We start from the raw sequence: 16,696 nt of genomic DNA, 5'->3' as shown, positions 1-16,696 counted from the left end.
CTTGATTGCCTCAGCGTGGTATCTTCTATGTAATTAACTATATATTTCTCTCTCCTTCTCTCTAGCACCTTGTCTGTTTTGGCACAATAGGGGAAAAAATTGTCTCTATCTAGTTGTTCTTCATCTCTCTTTCTCATGAGGTGGATTGAATGCGACCTTACCTCTCTCTCTCTCTCTCCCTCCTTAACTCCATGTTTGGATCTCAAGAACTCATGAGCATGAATCATGATAATGCATAAATTTGAATAAACTGCGTAATTGCCTGCTTTGAGTCAAAGGCTCGCACGATGTTGTTATTCTTGGGTTGTCATCATTGATTCTGAGGCTCATAAAACACATTGATCGTGTAAGAGGGATTAGACATTTGCATATATGTCACTCAGTTGAGTTATGTCAATTTAATGTGGAATAAAGTCATAACAACATCTACCTCCTTAAGTACGTGTTTGGACATCGCAAACTCTAATGCATAAATCTGACTTAGCCATGTAATTAACATGTGATTTATCAAATTGTTTAGGGAAAATGACGATCTAGAGGCAAATATCTTGACATTTACGTGAAATTAATTAATGGCATATGAGTTACTTAAATGTGAAAACAAAATGGTACATCATGAAAACATTATCTATCATCGTATAAATGAACATAATTATCGAAGTCGTACAAATCAAGGTTTTCTAAGGTCAAAACGATTTTGACAAATCACATGCAAGTTGCGTATTAGTTCTGCCAGGCTTTCCAATCAGTTAGCTATGCCATTTATCATAATTATTGAGTTGGACACAGGTGATTGATGGAGTGAATTCCCGAGTTTTATAGATCCCCCATGATCGATACACGTAAAATCTTATGCGTACAATTCAACAATTGTGATATCGCTATCATAATTACAGACCAAAAGTTTTAGGTGTGGTCGGTACCTGTGTAATGTAGGGTAGTCTGGCACACGTGTTCAATACCCATTGGTCAATGCCCCACTTTATAATCCTGCAGACAGCAGTTGCGGTCAAATGTGGAAGCTAATAAGGTTTCCAGACATTCCTGTATACAGATGATCTGGGCAAGCAAAAGCACAAAACCAATGTTAATTATTGCAAGTGGAGATATGTAAGAGCCCCCACCATGAGACCATCAAAACAACATGCATATGACCATGAATATGACAGATCGAATGGGAGGCTTCCTTTAATCACTCACTCACTCACTCACTCTTGCAACTGTCAATATAACGATAGCTCTCTTCCAACTCATCCCATTAAAGCTTTGATATATCATTCTCTCTCAAACGTACAAAGAATTGGACCACACAAACATATCATTAAGACCATCTTTTCAGATGTAGCATCAACAACCTGCATGAGGACGGACAGAACCACTTGAATCACAGTTTAGTGGTCAATTTTTTTAGGTTTGGACTTGGAAGCTCGTAATTTTTATTCTCACTGCGAACAATAATTTTGACCCAACTTGTATACCATGTCGTCAAGTGAAAAATTTCTGTGTGCCAGTGACACGAATATAATTACTAGTAATAAGTTTAAAATAATAAAACAATACATCTTTAATTATCATAATTGTTACAATAAATGTATTATAATCAATACGTACACCAAACTAATACAATAACCATATTACAATCGGTCACGACGATTTTTCATTTTTTTGGAAACGTTGAATAACAGTCGCATTGCTAATATAATTAAACGCATTCCTTTCAATGTAGATAAGTAAATGTTGAATAATAGTCTCATTGAATAATAATCTCTTTGAGGGGGCACTTTGTATTTTGATGATTTTGTCCCTCTATCAATATATGTATTTTTTTAGGAAAAATTTTTGAGGTGGGCCACGTGCCCACCATGATCCTTCACTAGCTACGCCCCTGTTGGGCTCGACTCCTTTGATCTTCAAGCCGATTCTCATGTTTTACGGGTCTGACAACTCGAGTTTAACCCATATCGCATGCGCAAATAACAAATTTTTAGGTTAAAAAAATGAATTCACAAATATTCAAAAAGTCACGGGGATGCATTGAATTTTTAGGTTAAGACACCCTTAAAACTTCTCCATTTGTATGATATATATGTTGAATTGAAGAAAGTGTATGTGTGCAGTTAATTTAGACCAATAATAAAGAAAGATACTTGTCATGTAGGCATGAGTTCCACATAAAGTGTTCACAGCCCTGGTTTCTGAATTTGGTAGTTGTAAGTTAACGACGTTCACATGAGTTATGTTCCCTGCAATTACTTCAATGTTGGTCCACTCCTTTGATTGTCATGACGCCGACTTGAGACCATATCTAATTCAATGATCTCATCTTCTTTTTCACAATCACTACACTACTTCGTGGATTTCAAATATAATTCAAAAGACGCACCCGAGGGCCAAGAGTCTGAGACACTAGTTGAAGTGGTAAGGATGATGTATATCACCATGATAATTAGGGTTTGAATCCCCTCTCCTCCATTGCAAAAAATATATGTATAGTTCAAAATAACAATAAATGTTGACGTTGAGCAACATCATCATTGCAAACCCTAGATCTTAAGAGGTCATGAGAACCAACCCTCATTTTTTTAAAAAATTTCGGTTTTAGAGCAAATCAAATCTAATAATATCGATTTGGTCATTTATTTTCAAAATTCAAATTGCATTAATTCATTTTCACATGTAGACGGGATAGGGGATGCTGAATGATTCCAATTGAAATCGTAAATCTAAACTGTTGGATGCATCTTGTACTGTAGACTAGACACCTAACTGACATAATGAACTAACGGTTTAGATGTACAGATTTCAGCCTTTTCATATGCAGACACCCATAAATATTATTATTTACGCCTTTACGGACCCTTTTTTTTCACATAAAGAAAAAAATTACTACTTTAATATATACAAGATTGGACGTCTGGACCCACTATTTCAACCCTTTTTTACAAGCGTTATATGCGGAAGTCCGCATACGAACGTCCCATGTGAGAATTTCACTTCATACTACTAGTAGATTCAAATTGTCGAAGTTGATTAGTTGCTTGTTAACAAAACTGATCGCATAAGTGACTAAATTTGCTTTCAATTACCTACCAAGGACGTCTCTCTTCGTTATAAGTGACAATGCTATTATTGGTACTTTTGCACCGTCCCATATTAATTTAGTACTTTTTGTAACAGGTTTCTTCATAGTACGAATTTATTTTTGGGTGATTTTTTTTATTTAACAATCCAAATTGCCTTTTTGAATTTCTACTTATATATATATATATATATATTATAATATAGTGTTTGTTAAAAATCAGGAGCCGATGATCAGAGTTTAGACCCATATCAGATGTTTAAATGATAAATTTGTATGATATCATTCTCCATTTTTAAAAAAAAATTAATTAAAGATCAGGAGATTTACAACCTATAATTCAATAGAGCTTACAATAATAATATGCCCATCACATGGCTATAAAATAAAATGATTGCATGAAACATGGAAAAACAACTTTGACATTTATTTCAAATCTGTAGTAGTTGTTGTATGGTACTTGTTTTGAAAATGCCCACAAATAGACAAGCCATTCACTTGGTGGGGCCATGGTACCACTTCTTGTTTGTATGCCTTGATAATAATCCTCAAGTGGTCCTAAAAACAAAGTATCACTCTCCTCTCCTATGTATGTATAATATCAATATGTGTAGCATCTTGTGTTTTTATCTTCTTTTGCACAACTTCCTCCGCACAAACTTTTATGGCTTTTTCTTACAATGTTAACTAAGGGTAGGGCCCTTGATTGAAAGCATTCAACCTCCAAAAAGAGAACATCATCATTCCAATAGCTACACACTCAAAACAAGCTGTGTTAAAATTTGTATCTCACATTAGTTAAATGTAAATCACCGACGTTATTTATAAATAAAGATTCAATCTCTCTCAACAAAGAGGACGTCCTTTTTAAGGATAAAACTAAGCAAACCTTAACCCAATATTTATACGGTGTTATCAGAAGTATCTAATTTATAATAAATTGTGGAAATAAACGTTTATGAGCCTCTTTTTTTTTTTTTTTCCTTCTAGATTTTCACCTGTAAAAGTCTGGGCTTTAGTGGTGGGCCTGGTGGCCAAGTCATGTCATAATCATTTGTAGGTGCAATTCAATCACAAAGACAAAGGAAGAAGCAATTGGGTCCATGATATATACTGATTTATTGTATGGTTGAGCAATTCAGTCATTATGCTTTCTTTGGCATCTATGGGATTTTCTAAGATAACCTATATCAAGATTCTTGATTGGAAATGTTAACCAATACATTATTTGCTCCACATTTTTCGTTTGGGACCATAGAAAAAAAGTTTCTGGTTAATTACTGTCAATTGTGGGCTCTGCATACTGGTGAAAAATTAAAATTTGGGGCCCAATTGAAACAAGCTTCAAGCCCAATTAGACCCAATCTTCAAGCCCAATTAGACCCAATCTTTATCTATCTAGTGACCACTACCAGTGTTACATTCAGATCATAATGCATAAGTTAATACTATTACTGGTTGTATTCTAATTTCTATCAAGTCTTCTCACGCTCTGGGCTGAATTTGGAGGCCCATGGGCTTCGTCACAAAATTTTCAAGCACCAAAAAACTGGGCCGGTCGTTTAACCATATGGAATTGTCTCCACTTCGGATTGCAAAGTAACAGACCGCCGAACCGACACTTGTCAGACAGAAAATGTAAACTTTAGTCACATCTCTAAGTTTATTAAAAACACCCCAATTTAAGTTGACCATCTCTTATAAAAATCAATTGATGGATTGTCTTTAGTAAATGTAGGGTGTGACTAAAGTTTATCGACAAAACACTAGTAATGGGCTTAGTAGCACAGTAGGCCCAAGTGCCCGACCCAATTATCTTAAAAGGAAGCGGGACAGCTGTCAGTTTCCTTGCATCTACGCGACAGCTGTCAGTTTCCTTGCTCCTGATGACCGTTAGGTGTTTCCTTTAAAAGACTAACGGATGACCATTCAGGACACTAGTGGTATCTTGAATTTCGATAACTACCCTCAATCTACAGCGTATATATATCACACCTAAGTCGCGTCTCTCGTGATTCATCAGTCTCATGAACAGTATTGTAGGGCATGGAGATTGCCCGGATTTGAGGCCAACTTGTCTTTGGTGCATTGGATCCCTCCTCCTTCTATTTCAATAAAAATAAATTTTGATACAGCTATGGGGCATGAAGTCACTAGTGCTGCTGCAATAGCTCGTTCTTCTTCCGGAGAAATAGTGTTTGCTTCGGTTTGTACTAGTGCTAGAGTGGATGCTACAGTGGGTGAGGCGACAGCGTTACGACTAGGAGTTCAAAGATGCTTGGAACTTCAGGTGTATGATGTAGAGTTTGAGGGAGATGCTTTGATTGTCGTTAATGCAGTTGCTTGACCTGAGTTGGTTTCCAATTGGACTATTGAGAATTTGATTGAGGACACACGTATTAAATTGAATGGCATGACATTCAGAAATGGAGTATTGTGAAGATTAGCAGGCAACAAAATGCCTGAGCGGATGTTTTTGTCAAATAGACCGTTGCTTTGAAGCTTTCAGGCAGCATTCCTATGCATTTTCTTTCGGAGTTTCAATGTTGATTGTATAGAGGTTATGATCCTCCATATCATTTTTTTTTACCTGTTATGTGGTGTCTAATGTGTGTTGGTGCGCTTGATAAAAAAAAAAAAAAAATTCGTGTCTCTCGTAATCTCTCCTCTCCCTCGTCAGTAGAATTGATTCTCGGCGCGTATATTTGGACGCGGGAGTTTGCAGAAAGAGTTGGAAGGAATTGAAATTTGACGGAAATCGATTGACAACGCTGGAAACCCTAACGCGCAGGTCAGCAACCTAATCGATTCAGAGTTGCAGATTAGATTGGTGCACTCTATGTTTTTCTGTGCACTTTGAGAAACTGATCTCTACGTACTAATTTTATAGGGTTTAGGGTTTCTGAATCTCGACCACTATAGTCTCCACGAATCTATTGCCGGTACTTCCGATTAAATATAATATCGATTCTCCGGTTTAATTACGTTTACTTGACGTTTTCTTATTAGAGTATCGTGTGGACATGAAGGAGAAGAATGCTACTCCTGCTCTCAGGGGCGTTTTAGTTAATTGTGCAACTCAGGTTTGTCAATGATTTAGTAGTTTGAGTGCGCTCCTCTTCTTCTTTCTCCTCGTTTTGAGTTTATATTGTGACGGCGTAGTCCTTGAATTTGATGTGTATCTGTGTGTTTTGGAGTCTCATATGGAAGAAAGGATTGTGAGACCGAGAGGGGAGTAACGTTAAACCTGGAAATATTTAGATCATGGAATCTAGCTTTGCTTTCCCTGGAATTTTTGAATTCGATGTTAAATTTGTGAATTCTCGACCATGTAATTTAATGATATGCTTCCTTGTGTGATATATCTATCTATGTATATAATATTAACATTTAGAATATCAAATTCAGCATGCTTTATATACGAGGTAGATTTGATTATAATTTGAGAACTAAAATCTTATTTGAAATTCCAACACGCTGAGTCACACTCTTTGTCTCTTTGTGTTTGGTATCGTGATATGGACCATGTTATGGTGTCTTTTGCCTTTTCTAGATGAGACTCTGAGTGGACTTAAGCCACAAATTACTGATCAATGATCATGCAGAGTTTAATGCCCTCTGGGATCCTACCTTTCTTCCTCTCTTTATTATGTAATTCTGTCATCGCAGGCAAAGGAGTATGGGAGTTGTGTTGCAGCAAAAGTTCCTGTAGTTGAACGAGACATGTGTCTCAAAGAGTTTCTTGCAATGAAGAATTGCATGCAAGACATGGTACTGTATCATAATTCATATGTTGTTCAATTAGTTGATAAAGAAAGAAGAAAATAAAAGGAAAAAACTAAACTATGGTGATTTGTTTCTCTGACATTGTTTTCTTCTTTCTGATTTACAGCTACGGAGAAAGGCTTGAGCTCACATTTGATCATTTTGAGGCATTTGCCAAACTCCTAGTATCATCTTAAGATCTGAGAGAGTGTATGTGGAGAGGGAGATTTTTATATTACTAATCAAAGGAAAATGGCAATATCATCATTTAGGGATGATGTGTCATCATTAAGATGATCCTCCGAGTGCCATAGTGGATTAACATTTTTACTGTAGTTTTGTAGTACCATATCTTACTCTGTAGGCGGAAAAGCAAAGAACATTGGAAGATGTCGGGACAAGCATCAAGTTCACAGCTTAATGCTTCTTTAAGTGGGTCTGGTACTCTGTCACATGTGTATATTCAGTACCCACCTCTACATTGCAGCATTCCAGGGTCAAGGGGGTTATATTATGATGACGGGAATAAGTTACTGCTCTCCCCGACGTCGAATCAGGTAGAACACTAGTTTGCCTAATTGCTACTTCCCCAGTGATGAATTCCTTTTGGTAGTTTTTTACTTTTGAATTTAATAATTTTTGTTTGGACTAAAATTTGTTTTTTATTCTATCTTTCTCAATGTTTTGTCCAGATTTTCTCATTGAAAGTTGTTCCATTTGATAATGCCCCTACATTTGACCAAATTAGTGAGGGGCCCCTTTTATCTATTCGCTGCTGATGGAAAATATATAGCAATCCATTGATCTAGCCAAGAGGTACAGATTCGGTGAAAGGAAACTGGGGAAACTTTTAGCTATAGTTGCAAGTCGGAGTTGGAAAGTATTCTTGGATTTTTTTGGACTGATTGCCCTATATCGTGATTGTAAAGACCAGGTACGAGAACAATGATTATAGCTTTTTGCTTGGTTGTCAATGGTGGATGGATATCTTTTTATATTAACTAGTGTTTTAGTGCGTTTTGTTGGTCTTTCCTTCTCTCCTCCCATTGTATTTTTCTTTGATAACTTTTGTAAGTTTTTTCTTAACCTTGTTTTGGAATATCTTATGCAAGGATGAAATTATAAACTTAATCACTAATGAAGTAATGCGCTATCTCCTTCCTATCTCTCTTGCTCACTACTGATTATACGGGATGCAAGATCACTTTGTCTAAATTTTGGCTTCTGCCAATTCCAAGGAAGATAGTTTACTTATCAGGGCAGTGTCCAATGGTCTTCTTGAGGGAGCTAAGATCAACAATGGTTCGGATTCAATCACTATTTCCAACCTTTTATATGCAGATGACACACTCTGTTTTTGTGGAGATAGCGTGGAGCAAGTGAGCAATCTTCGAGCCATTCTCTTGGGCTTTGAAGCTATCTCGGGGCTGAGAGTTAATTTAAGAAAAAGTATGATCATTCCTTTGGGATCTGCTTCAAATGTGGAGGCCCTAGCTGAAGCTCTTGGCTGCGGGATTTGTAATCTACCTTCAAAGTATCTAGGGCTCCCTTTAGGTGCAAAACATAAAGATCAGGGCATGTGGAATCCTTTGGTGGCTTCTTTTGAAAGGAAACTTTCAGGTTGGAGGAGAAATAGCCTCTCAAAAGCAGGAAGACTAATGCTTATCAAAAGTACTCTTTCTAATCTTCCCGTTTATATGATGTCCCTTCTTCCTATCCCGGCTTCCATCGCTATTAGAATTGAATCGATCATGTGTAGATTCTTGTGGGGTGGCTCTCTGGAGATCAGAAAGATGCATCTTGTAAATTGGAATGTTGTCAAGCTCCCAAAAGATGTTGGTGGTCTGGGGATTAAATGCTTCAGTACCTTTAACAGGGCTTTACTTGGGAAATGGTTTTGGAGGTTTGCCTCTGACAGAGATCACCTTTGGCGGAGAGTCATTGCTTGCAAATATGGTACAGATAATAATGGCTGGAATGACGTGTGGGCAGGAGATTCAACAATCAGGACCACTTATGCTAATCTTTACCGTCTAGCTTCCTTAAAGGAGGCCTCTATTAGTCAGCTACACCAAGCCATTGATGGGGGCATTTCCTGGAACATTAACTTCATTCGGAATGCTCAAGACTGGGAAGTTGAGGAATTCACTAGTTTCTGGAAGTTTGTTTACAGTGCTAAGATTAGTCCCTCAGCAGAAGATAAAATCTGCTGGAACTTTGCAAGCAACAAATTGTTCTCTGTTAGTTCCTTTTATAATGAGCTTCTTAAAGACAAGATTCATTTAGGTAACCCAGGATTTCCTTGGCGGTGGATTTGGAAATCAAAGGCTCCTCCTAAAGTTACCTTCTTCTGTTGGGAGGTTGTTTGGGGCAGAATTTTAACAATGGACAATTTACAAAGGAGGGGCATTTCCTTGGTAAATAGATGCTGTCTATGCAAGGCTGCAATGGAATCTATAAATCATCTTCTTTTGCACTGCTCCTGGTCCGCAAAGGTTTGGGCGAATGCTCTATCACTACTAGGCATCCGCTGGGTAACGCATGCTTCTGTGGATAAAGAGTTGTTAGCATGGTTCTCTGTGGGCAATGATAAGCATCAAAGAAGCTTCGTTCAACTGATCCCAATGTCTGTTATGTGGCTGATCTGGATCGAACGTAATAATAGAATTTTCAACAACATAGAATCTAGTTCAGCTAGTTTCATAGATAGCTGGTTCGATAGCCTTAAATCTTGGAGTTTTTCTTTCTCAGGGAATATTTTTGACCTTATGAATTTATCCTCTTTGTAATTCTCCTGGGTTGCACCTCTTTGGTGCCTTAATAAAATTTTCCATTCAAAAAAAAGGAAGATAGTTTACTTATGTGCTTTACACAAAGAATGACTTCCTTTGGCCCTTAGGAAATTTTCTTCTGTTTTGGGTTAGCTACTTGAATGAAATTATGAGTTGATTGGTAGAGCTGTTGGCAGCCAAAAAATTTTGGACAGCTAGTTAACTTACTTTATTGTGATGGCATATACTTCTCCCTATTTGTTGCGGGGTTGTAGTAGCTAGTTGGTAAGAGGAATGAGTTTCTGCTTTTGATTGAGTGGAAGCCTTGTAAAGAGTCTGGCCAAGGACACTAATTGAAATTTTCACCCGTGAATCATTGATAATTTAGTCTTGAAGCAGAGGGGTCGCGAAGTCCTGTTGTTGGCTTTTAGTGGCCTGAGACATTAATCACTAAGAATGTGGTTTTGCGCTTAACTTAAAGATATTGTTGATAAAAGATTGCAGTCCTGATCAATCTGGGTCATGACATATTTTAAATCAGTTTTTGAATAAGTAAATCGAATTTTGTGCTTTGCAATTCTTTTTAAGAAACTAATGTTAGGTGTGCTTTGTGAGCGTTACATTTTTACCTTTCCACCTTTTCACTAAAGTGGAGTTTCAATCACAGTGGGCTGGAATTACTTGCCTGTGATTCCGAGTCAAAATCTCTTCACTTAATAGAGACAAGGCGTTTGAATGTCAGTTGGTATGTCTACACACATGAAAGCCGCTTGGTTCTTCTTGCTTCAGGAATGCAATGCACGAATTTCACTGGATTTCAAGTATATCTCATGTTGATACCTCTACTTTTATATATGCTCAGTGTTTGAAAAAATGTATGCAGTGCTTATTGATATTTGTTTCTGCATTGTAGCTGCCAATTAGAGCTGTTGGTTGCTGTATCTCTTAATCTTATTCAGGTTTGTTAGTTAGAGTTACAATATTTCTGTTTGTTTATTTAGCTTTCAGCTGCAGGGATCATTCACTTGCCTCAAAAATTTGAGATGGTGATGGCTAAATCCGAGTCTAACAGTAAGCCTGTCCTAGCTGCCGAAGATGTCTATATTGCAATGATGTAGGTCTCTTTTTGGTCTCTTTCACTAATCCATCGAAGCAGGTAGGCATGATGGATGTTACAACTTACTGATTTGCAGATATGGTCGAATCTACTGCATGCAAATTGATAGAGTGGCGATGCTTCTCCGCTCTTATAGGTTTTACTGTGATGCTGTTGTACAACAGGTACATTGAATCATTGAATTGCCTGATTTTTTTCTAGCTTAAAGTTGAATGGGAGATTTGTTGGAAGTGATTCTGCATTTTTAAAGTACTTAACCTGAGTTCTTGAACTGGTTTAATTACTGAAAGGGAATTTTGATGCTACTATAACAAAAGAGTCTCGGTATAATAATTCGTTACTTTGAGGAAAGTCAGAGATATGGTTATCAGGATCGTGTTTTCATACATTTCAACTGTCATTTGAAAACTGCCAATCATGTGGGTGACATGCCTGTGGAGCTAAAATTGATCCTGCTGATTGATTTGCTAACCTTAAAAGAAGGCCTCTTTGATTCATGCTGTTCCTTTTTAAGAATCTTGGGAATTCAAACAGTTCCAGTCATTTTGTGTGAAGCCCTCAGGGTATATAAGTTTTGCACGCTATAATTTCCATTTTAATTTTAATGATTTTCTATAAAATAATAGAGAAAATGCTTTGATAGCTTCTGTTAATTGCTTGTCTTGGGTGATCTCATAAAGTGGTCTACCAGAGTGGGTGATCATCACTCAGTATTCAGTAAGCACCCTTAAGGTAGCACCTGAAGACTAAGAGAAATAAGTAGGATCCGCTTACTAGTTACTACAGTTGAAATGCTCATCCAATTTTGTCCTTCATTGAAACTAGGGCATGCCTTTAAATTGCACAAGTTCATATGTTCTAGAAGGTAAGTCATTTCACCTGTTTCAGATTACTTATGGCATAGACTTTATCTCCCCGGTGATGATAATTGCCTCTGCAGGGTTCTTTCCCAATATACTCGAGCAAAATTGCTGTGAGTGTGGTTGATAATGTACTGCTTATTCATCAAGTGGATGCAAAGGTTGTTATACTCTATGACGTATTTTTCGGATTTAAGAGCACCCATATCGGCTCCACTTCCTTTGTTATTAAGGGGTTTACCTAGGTCAAATGCTTCTACTTCTACTAACAGAGAGGGTGAAAGTTCTCTGGCCAATAATGTGAGCGACCGTGAAGTGATAATTTATGGAGAGTACTGAACTTTTCTTGTTCCAGACCTCATATGTGATGTTGCTAATAAGAAGTTGTGGAAGATACATTTGGACTTCGAGGTGAGTATTATTTAGCATCTGCACTCTCATTGATTGTCATTTGGTACTACTTTTCATGATAATCTCTCTCTTTGCAGGCAATTTCTGCGAGTAGCTCAGAAGTTTGTCCGTAATAGAATTCTTGCAGCGGCGTAAGTTAGAAGCCAATAAGGTGGATTTCTGTTTTAAGTCTTAATATGTCTAGTAGATTGTTATGAAACGACACTGGCAGACAGTCATACCATATGTTTGCTGTTTCAGGTTAAACAGTTGTGCTTTGAAATAGTACGCTGTGTCATTCTTGAAAGGAGACCAATGTCAATGGTTGCCAAGGCTATAGATGTATTGGTTAGCTCTTACTCCTATTCAATCAAAACAGGCTGCCATCTTAAGGGAGTGAAAGTTGAGAAGCCTTCACCTTCTGATAAGGCACATATTAGTAGCCCGAGAACTGGTACCAATATCTCCACTGGTGGAGTTGGTGAAATTGGAAAATCGTTGAAACATGAATGTAGTGCAGGACTGGGCAATGATCTGGATAGACCATTAAACTTCTCGGTGTCAGACTCTAAGGATGGAGACTCAATTGATCTTCCAAAAGCGGTCAAAGAATACTCATCAGGTGCTGATGGTTCTTGTGTGGATGTTCCTCCATTTTCTGCACAATCGCAGCAGTTAGGAATGGATAACAACTCTTTGAATGCTAGCGTTTCTGAGCAGCTGGAGTCACAAGTTACTTCGCCAGCAATTTCACCTGATGAGATGTATAGCTTTATCTTTGCTCCAGTTGAGGAGGAGATGGTTGGGGGTTCTTCTTACTTGGTTACCATAATTGTGGAGTTCCTTGGCAGGTACACTATGCATCGTGTTTGCTAAGGGGCTCTACAAATTTAATTAGGTTGAAATACTACTTGAATGTAATTCAATGTGCTTTTTTTCTTTTGACCCTTTTTTTGAAGCCTATATGGATACATGCAGATGTCTCCAATGTGAGACCACCACCACTTATGAATGGTATTTAGGAATTTGGTTATCATGTAAAAATTGCTACTCTATGAAGCAATTGTGGTTTTGCATTTGTGCATGTCATCTAGTTACAGGTCACATCCTGCAATAGGATGATCAAGGGAAACAATCTAGTTACAGGTCACAGCTTGTGATTCTTTTGCTGGCGATTAAAAATAATTGACTGGGCAGTGCATCGGAGTTTTCTGAGTCAATCTGGCCCAAGGAAAATCAGTGTAGTATTCTTGAGTTTAGCCAGGCCAAGATGGTCCTCATAGCTTGAATCCTGGTTCTGCATGTTTAAACTTACTAGGGCATAAACATTACTTATGGAGGGTAGCGTAGTGTTAAGGGGACTTCGGGACCAGCTGGGAGTGGGAACTCGAAGTTGGATTCTAGTCCCCCTGGTGTAATTTGGATTTAACTGATATTCGGTTTTCCTCTCCAAGGGTGAGTCCCCGGGATATCCCCCCTCCCCTCTGCTTCTGTCCTCTTACTTTTTCTGTTGTTAGCATGGAGTATACTTGCACTTACATATGCAGCAATGAGTTCTTATTAATTCGCTCTATCCCAGTGCAAATGTGGAAAAGAGCAGAGTAGATCCACATGCCTACATGTCGCTGATACGACTTCTAGCTCGCAATGAACGATATGCAGAACTCACATTATTTGTTGTGAACAAGGTTCTGAATTCTGTTTATGTGCTACTGAAGATGTGAAAGATCTTGATGCCATTTTTTGAGCTTGATTTTCTGATGTGGTTTCCATACAGATTATTGAACCCTCTAAAGAAGTTGCAATGCAGCTTCTAGAGTCAGGTCGTCAGAATTTCCAGACAAGGAAACTGGTCGTGGATATGCTGAGACAACTCTATCTACATCATGACTATGTGTTGCAGTTGGTGCAAGATGGATACTATCTTGAAGCATTGCGTTATGCACAAAAGTTTAAGGTAATTTCTGATAAGCTATATACAGTAAAGAAAATGGATGATGTATCTTGATTTCATAGACATCATCAAAAGCTTTATGGACAAGGTTCGCCTTTGCATTTGTCTACGCTTGCCATCTTTCTGTTGGATGTAACAGGATAAATTTTAAAAGCTTTAAGAACAAGGGCTAGCAATAGTGTATTTCTTCAGTCATGATCTTGGTGTTATAAATTAAATGATATTTTCTCTCCTGGCAAAGCTTTAGAAAAGGTGCTTCTGTTGGGCACGGTTTTCAAAATTCTTAAATGAGCTAATAAACCCAAAACCTTTCCCGTATTAATGCCTTACATCGAAATATCATCCTACGTTATCACACCAAAAATAGAAACTAAGTTGTGTTCATATGATTATTTGGGACTTCAGCCTTGTATATAAATTTGATATTTTTGTGCAAAGGACTTGTTTGAACAGTGTCTTTAACTCAATGTCCAAACATGAGTTCGAGGCATATCCAATAGGTATCATGTCTGAAATATTATGGACTAAGGACACATCACAACTTTGACATGTCACTGGTTCTTTCGGTTTAGAAATCTTTGCTTCAGAGTGTGCTACTAGTTTCTTTTAGATGGATCATGTTTCCATGCATTCTTCAGTTTTCAAGTTTTAAATCTTCTTTATAACAATGAGAAACTTTTCAGGTCATAACGATCCGGTCTTCGTTGTTTCTAGAAGGAGCTTTGGCTTCAGATGATTCCGAACATCTTGCTACAGTTATGAGATTCTTTAATGACTTTGTTCCTGGTTTTGGGCATACTTCGGATCATCATCCCTACCACCGCATTCTCAACGAGATGAAATCATCTGTTGTGTCTTGAATATGGTAATCAATACAAACTTCATAGCTGCAAAATGTTTTTCTATATATATGGACTTGATCTCTGAGTAATGGCATAGTTATTGTTGTATAAAAGCAAAATGACGGGAGCATTATGTAGTACTAGCAGTTCTACAGACGTGTTTCATAATTTTGTGTGCTAATATTAATTTTTTTATGAAGTGCCCCACCTTTCAAGAACTGCTTAATAGGTTTTCAATCAAGATAATCAGTGTCTAACATAAGTAACATTAGTACTCCTGGGGAAGATTCACCTCCCGATTCCCATCTTCCCCTCTTTTGTGATGGTCTTATGATGAGGTTCTGTTTTGACAATGAGGTAGCTCTCCGTTTGTCAAACAAACTCTAGGAACCCTGTGAAGGCTGGATTTGATCCCAAGGCATCCTCCAATTGGAAATCAGATTAAATATCTAGTGTATGGTATAATGGGTAAGAGAGAACAGGTTTGGTTTGGTTGTGGTTTTTGATTTGTCTTGTTTGTCATATCTTTTGTTTCAGTTCTGTCTCTTTTTGTCGCATTTGTTTTGGGGGAGAATTTTTGTCCCTTCTGTGTGCTGGATTGCGAGTAATATACAATAAAGAGGAGCAACATCCATCTAACCATACATTTTTGTAAATGATCTTGCAGCAAATGCAATGATTGATGTAGGGCAATGTGACAATACTGTAAGACATAAATAGCCTTAGCAAGTTGTCCGGTTGGAAGCTGGGTTGGTTTCATGCGTTTCAGGTTATTAACAAAAAAAAGGGTTCAAATTTTAAGTACTTGTGGGTGTTGTGCGACTTGGAAATGGCTCAAAGCTCACGCACTTATATATATATGTATATAGGTATGGATAGATTACATTAATTTATCCTGGAATGATGCATCATGTATGCATGAATTTGTAGTTTCCTTTCTCAATTGTCTTGATAATGATGGTCCTGATAATGTTTTATGATTATTTTTCAAGTGTAATTGATGAAGACGTTAGTTTGGATGGGTTTGGTGAGAGCTTGTTATATGAATTATGTGAAGCCAAATATCATTATTTTGTCTTCAGCTTCAATTCTTCGTTTTGGGTGGGCATTATTTAGCAATAATAGAATTGGTTGCTTTCAAAGGAGCCCAAATCTCCTCTGATTAATTTCTTTTTTATCATAGAAAGTGTCCCGATTATGTTGTGGTGTCCCTTTCTTATATCTGCATGTTTGTGACAATTCAACAAATACTTGAGTAGTTTTTTATTAGTGCTAATGGCTCATGATTTGATAGCTTTCGTGAGAGTAGTGATATATATGCCTGGGACTACCTCATCAATTTGACTCTGACAATAATCATTGACTTCTTCCACATTTGGACAGAAAATATGACGTTTTAGCGAATTCTTAGTATTGACAAGGACGATCACAACAATACAATATTGCAATTGCTGATATGATCATCCACGTTTCTGTATGATTATAGGCGGAGACATTAATCACTTGGGTGATAGCTTAATTTGTGAATTTCTTTGGGATTAGATTGTATGGATATTGGATGTTTTGGGTTTGATTCTCATTGAGAGTAATATCTTTGTGATCACGTGTTGAATTTAGGCCTAATTTACTTATAGAACTCTTGAGTTCAGTGAGAGTAATATCTTTGTGTTCATGTGTTGGGCTTAGGCTAACTTATTTGGGAAATTTTTTTGAGTTTATGTCCATATTGGATACTTAAATGACAAACATAGATTGGATATTTAAAGGACATACAATGGTGTGGTTTAAAAAAAAAGTTGGAGACATTTACTAAAGCATAATGTTAATTTGGTCTTTCCCCTTTTTTCTTTTGTCGTCCAGTACCATTTAATCCTAATAATATTATGAAGAAAAACGAAGTGGAAAGTTGGTGCCCAAG

General features: G+C 37.3%; 1 pseudogene; it reads left to right on the top strand.

Annotated features, from left to right (window-relative positions):
* Nucleotides 1–5,041: 5,041 nt before the first annotated feature.
* LOC120012972 lies at nt 5,042–14,918 on the top strand (annotated as a pseudogene).
* The last annotated feature ends 1,778 nt before the right edge of the window (nt 14,919–16,696 follow it).

The sequence above is a fragment of the Tripterygium wilfordii genome, chromosome 13 (genome assembly GCF_013401445.1).
Source record: "Tripterygium wilfordii isolate XIE 37 chromosome 13, ASM1340144v1, whole genome shotgun sequence".
NCBI classification, from domain to species: domain Eukaryota; kingdom Viridiplantae; phylum Streptophyta; class Magnoliopsida; order Celastrales; family Celastraceae; genus Tripterygium; species Tripterygium wilfordii.
The sequence above is the reverse complement of the archived record's forward strand: the minus strand, read 5'-3'. Positions and strand labels throughout refer to the sequence as shown.